A 5,853-nucleotide genomic window follows, 5' to 3' on the forward strand; every position below is an offset into this window, starting at 1 on the left:
AGTTTTGGACAGACTTTAGAGGTATCACAGCGGGTGGAGATTGATGCTACTCCACATTGGGTAAAGATTACTCCAGATCATTCTGCATTGGTTGGGATTCCAGCTGAGGTGACACAGCGTGGAAGTCATTTGGATTCGGATGCAGATGATGAGTTGCACATTGGGTGGGGATTTTCCCACATACTCCAGGTCATTCTGCATTGGTTGGGATTCCAGCTGAGGTGACACAGCGTGGAAGTCATTTGGATTCGGATGCAGATGATGAGTTGGGTTTTGATTCGAGTGCAGCTGATAGATACAGTTTGGATATGACCATTGGTTCACCTAAGGTGGAGGTGTTTGAGGCCATTGGAGGTGCTATCAGTCGCAGAGTTGATGATATTGGAGAAGGGTTGCGAACTCTTCTATTGGATTGAGGTCGTTCGCGGCCATTTGGGTGAACTACGTTCGGCTTGATTCCTTGGGCAAGAGGATACGTAGGCAGTCTTTATGATGCAGCCGAGTTGGATGTTGATGGGGGGTGAGATCGATTTGGTGAGTAGATACCGACGTTTGGAGAGTGGTCACATTCTCATTTGGGTTCTAGACTTGTTGTGAATTGAGTCCGTTGTCGTGAATTGTTTCACGGCATCCTGGACGCAACAAGTGGGACATTTGGATGCTTTGGTGTCGGCTCAGTTTTGGGAAAACTTCGCCGAGGTGGAGAATTGTTGGATAAACACGTGCAGAGATTTGCCGTGGTGGGGCCAACCCACGTACTCGTGAAAGCCGCGTGAAAAGTTCACACGTGAAGAAGTTTAGGCCAGGCCCACCCGATCACATCATCCTATAAAAGAGAGAATTTCCTAGGGTTTCGGGTGGAGGCTGAGGGGGAAAACGGCAGAGCTAAGGCAAAGGAGAAAATTTGTGCGGCAAGTTTTTGTGTGCGGTTAGCTTTTTCTTCCTTGGTTAGCGTGTAGAGCTGACTTTGAGAGGAGTTTTCTGTGTAATCTTTTTGCCCTTTTGAGAGAGTTTGTGTGAGGGATCTGAGAGTTTGTGTGAGGGTTTAGTTTGAGAGTAATTGTAAACCCTAGTTGTATTCTCTCCCCTCTAATAGTAGATCTCCCCCTCCTTGCCCCGTGGACGTAGGCAGTTTGCCGAACCACGTAAAAATTGATTGTTTGAGTTTGTGGCCATTGTAATAGTTTTTAGGATCCCTCGACGCGCAGTCCTAGAGCTGACGAGAGGAAGAGCTAATATCCCACTTTGATGAGATATTAGGCTTTCAGATTCTTGTTCCCTTTGAGAAACAAGAATTCTTATCGATCTTTCTCTCTTATTGTGCACCAGAAACTCTGCCGAAATTTCCGCTGCGCACAACAACTACATGGGAGTTAAACTCCCGTGAAGTTTAGCAGCTTTACTAAACTTCACGGGAGTTGAATTCCCGTGAAGTTTCGGAAACTTTTTCACAAAAACCGACCTGGTTTCAGCGCCAAGGCTGAAACCAGGTCGGTTTTTGTAAATAAGTTCAAAACATGTTGTTGTTTAGGATTAAATGTTCAAATAGGATGGTTTTGATAATTTGTCCCATGGATAAACGATGCCATGATCTGTTCAAGCTACTCGGCAATTCTTCCAACCAGACTCGATGATATACGTTCTTCCATAGCTCTTAACCGATGCAGTTGTAAGTGTCGACATTTAGATCCTTAGACAAATTTTCTGATGATTTTTTGGTTAACTATATTATATTAAGAGTGCAGGAACGGGAGAGTATAATTAACTTCAGAAACTTTTGAAAGGGACCTGGAAAAGATTCAGTACCTTTTTGTTTGCGGTTCTAATTTGAGGATCGCAAGTGACACCCTAGATCTGTTTAAATAGTTGGTCCGCAGTTATTAGGTTGTCTTTCTTGACTAACTACATGGCCATGAGCTTAATCAATCGACGTCCGATTAGGCTTTTTACACTATTGTTGGTTACCATTTATTTGACATCAACAACAATTCATCCAACCAAAACATCTGAATATTAGAATGATTAATGCCCGGGGGACCCCAAATAGGGGACCGAAGGGGGGGCCATGTGAGCTGTCCCCCTCCGGTTGGATGATGAACAGTGCATCATCCAACCGGAGGGGGACTGCTCATCTGTTTCCCCCTTAGGTCCCTTATTTGGGGTCCCTCTAGAAGCGCCCTATTGTAATTATCTTTCAAAGCGTCCAGAGTCACAAAAGTGCACCTACTCACTCGCAAAACTAAAAGCTTTTTTTTTTTTACTATAAGCTGTCATCACAACTTTTGGAAGAAAACTGTAGATATATAGGAAGTAGAGTCCATGCGCCTAACTCGTTGACATTCCATAACTTGGTGGTGTTCAATTTATATAACCTTGTTTTGGCCAACTCAAACATGAAATTCCCCAGTCGATTCTATTTCTAGCCAGTGTGGGAAGCGCGTTGTTGTCTTGTCAGCAACAGGATTTCTTCCCCCCGCATCTCACTCTCCGTCTGTCCCTCCTCTCTGATTGCAATGTGCACGTTGAGTTCAATAGTGATTGGATCTGGACAATTTGGATTTAACTCTCCATAATTGTACGACTGCTGACACGATACGATTGGACCCGTCAAGTTCCATAGGTGGATGTAGGTCTGAAACCTATGCTTGAGGCTGGCTGGTCCGCTTAGATCTTGGTTTGATTTGCATCCTGCAGTTAATTGGTGTTTTAGTTGTGTTAATCACAATCTTTTCTGAATTCATTTGAAAAGTAGGTATTAATTGTCAATCTTAGGGGTTACAGCAAGTGCACCAAGCTCCCACCGCTAAAAATGGCGGATTCGAAACAACCAGAGCCCCTCTTGCCCAAGGCTAAAAATGTATAATACTTGTCTTGGGTTCGGAAAAGAAGAACTGAGAATTCGAGATTAAAAGATTGGAACCATCATTATCACTTCTAATCCGTCAGCATGATTTGCTTGAGAGGGAGTAAGGGATTCATTTCACATTTTATATTAATCATTTTATTAAAGACAAAAAAATCATCAATTCCTCCTTAAAGTATCGGTGAACTCTCAAGTTCCCCCTAAAATATCAATTTGTTTATCCCCCCCCCCTCCCCCTTTGAACCAATTTGATCATCAATCAAATATTTAACAAATTAATGACGTGATAGTGCTTTTTTATTTTTTTTCATTTCTTGTATTTTCAGCAATTTAAAAAACGTTTTTTTCAATTTATAAAAAGGGCTAAATTAATGGTCAAAAGTTTTAGGGTAAGGTAGTTAAGAAATTTTTTTTTTTTTTGAGAAAAAAGAGACGGATTGATAAAAGTCCATGAAGAAATGCGAAAAAAAAAAAACATTGCCACATCATTGATCTATTGAATATTTGACTATAGGCTCACAAAATAACGACATTGAAACCGCAAATATGGTTAGAGAGGCCAAATAAGTAAATTGATACTTTATGGAGGGAGTTGAGAGTTCACCAGTACTTTAAGAATGGGTAAGCTACTTTGTCCTTTTATTAAATATTCTAAATTATGCATGTATCACTATCTTTACATCTGCAATCGTGTACTCTCTTCAAGAAATATATAATCTAACCTGTTTGTAGTGCAAGATTCAAAGTACTGAATCTTGATATGCCTTATATGATCTTAGTTATTGTCACTCATTATTGTTTAAGATTTTAAACATTATCCTCTCTGTTGAGGCAACGGTTTTGACGTGCTCTCGTTCTCAATTTATTTGTAAATGTTCCACTTACTTAATTTTAAACTAGACAAGTAAAAATCTTAATAAATTTTTTCCTTAACAATTACGTTTCCCTTTCATGAATCCTGACAAATCACCCTAAAGTAATATTGCTTGTGGGAAACCATTTCCCACTTTGCCAAGCTATTGACATTTAATCACTTTTATGCTGAACAATAGGCCCTTAACAAGCTTGAGGAAAAGGTTTTTTTTTTTCTTTGGTTATCGAAGACAATACTATTTCTCACACGCAGAGGTTGAAACGGCAACTGATGATGACAATCATCGACATTTTTATTATCAGTTAGCATGTTGAAGTCATTAGGCATGATCGACTTCGAGCATCTACTGTGCAAGTATTCGTGTCAGTTAATTACATTTGAAGAAATAATGTATAATCTTACATGATTAGGAATGAGTGATATCACTATGTTATGTAAAGTGGCAATTGCATGTGCACATTGGTAATCAAAAGATGAAAAGGTAATACTTGCTTCAATATTCATTACTAAGTGACCCAGTAAGCGACAGATCCACTAGTAGAAAATCGTGTATCCTAGACGGAATATTCTAGACGGAAAATTCTGTCTAGGATGGTTATCCTAGACGGAAAGTTTTCCGTCTAGGATTATCCTAGACGGTTCGTCTAGGATTATCCTAGACGGTTTTGAATTCCGTCTAGATTAATCCGTCTAGGATGTATTCTAGACGGAATTTCCGTCTAGAGTACTACATTCTAGACGGAAACTTCCTAGACGCATATCTTAGACGGAATTCCGTCTAGGATACTCGTCCTAGACGGAATTCTGATTTTTCTAGACGGAATTTTCCGTCTAGGATGGCACATTTTTTTACTTGTGAGATTTACATCCGGTTTTAATGTTAATTACGTCATACCTATCCAGAGGTGATTGTAGTTCTTGTCACCACTTTTTATCAGCAAATGGTAATACTTGACGAAAATTTTAAGAATAATTTTCTGTTCTTTCCAGTATATATAATTAGTGGGAAAAAATATATAAGTAAAAATGACAACCTACGCGAGACCTCGTACTTTATGTGTCACAAGTATAGCACTGTTAATGATAAATAAACATGGAAGCCGGAAGAAGATACCATTGGTCCATTATGTAGCAGTTAAGTCTCACATCTCTCTGATGTGTATATAATTAATTAAGCTACAGGAGTTGTGTCTTCCATGAAGATACTGTTTGCTTTCTTCCCGGGGTTTTTTCAAATAAAACCAAGGACTTTTCTGTTAATTTGCAACCTGATCAGACTGAAGTTGCTTCTGTGTCTGTTTCCGCATCAGTTTTGTGCCCGGAACGGTCCCGGGCAGTAACATCATAGTGATTATAAGGACTCATGGAATGGAATAGCTTGTAAGACTTTTATGCGTGTGATTGGTTGTGACCGAGCAAGCCATTAAATAGATAGTTTCAGTTGAAACGTAAAAGAACAGTTTGTTTCATGGACAACGTACCTATATCCGTGGGGATAGTTGACATGTATCTTTTTTCTCTTGTACACACGTGCACATTCATACGGACCTTAATCTGTATACGTTGATGACGTTTACCATCTAAACGCAAGTTTTAATTTGAAAAGTTTAAAATGTGTATGATATGTAGGATAATTCACCCCACGGAAATTGGCGTGTGATGATATATACTTAATTAGTTCTTCTTGACGAGAGCTAACTGTTTTATAGATGATTTCACTCTCGCTTATAATTAAGAACAGCGACACAACCATATATATATTCTACGAGCCAAATAATATCAGAAGAAGTATACATATGCTTAACCGTGACCATCTGAATTTTGGATAATTTTTGTGCCCATCACCCACGGGCCATGCCCATGTTGTACGGCTGTATAATGGCACTTGTATGCGTTATAGTATGATTCTTTGCCCGTGCCTGCAGATCATTCATAGCTCAAAAGGGAATGCCAGTTTCAAACCTGAATCCCTATCTGTTCAATCCCTTTCTGCTGTATGATTACTTCATACCTATCTGTTCGATCCCCAAACGTTATGATCGATGGGAAATTTAATTTGTTAGAATCTATGAAAAATAAAAACATATAGAGGAGGTGATTGTAGTAGTTCTTGTCA

This window comes from Asparagus officinalis, chromosome 4, assembly GCF_001876935.1.
Source record: "Asparagus officinalis chromosome 4, Aspof.V1, whole genome shotgun sequence".
NCBI lineage: Eukaryota > Viridiplantae > Streptophyta > Magnoliopsida > Asparagales > Asparagaceae > Asparagus > Asparagus officinalis.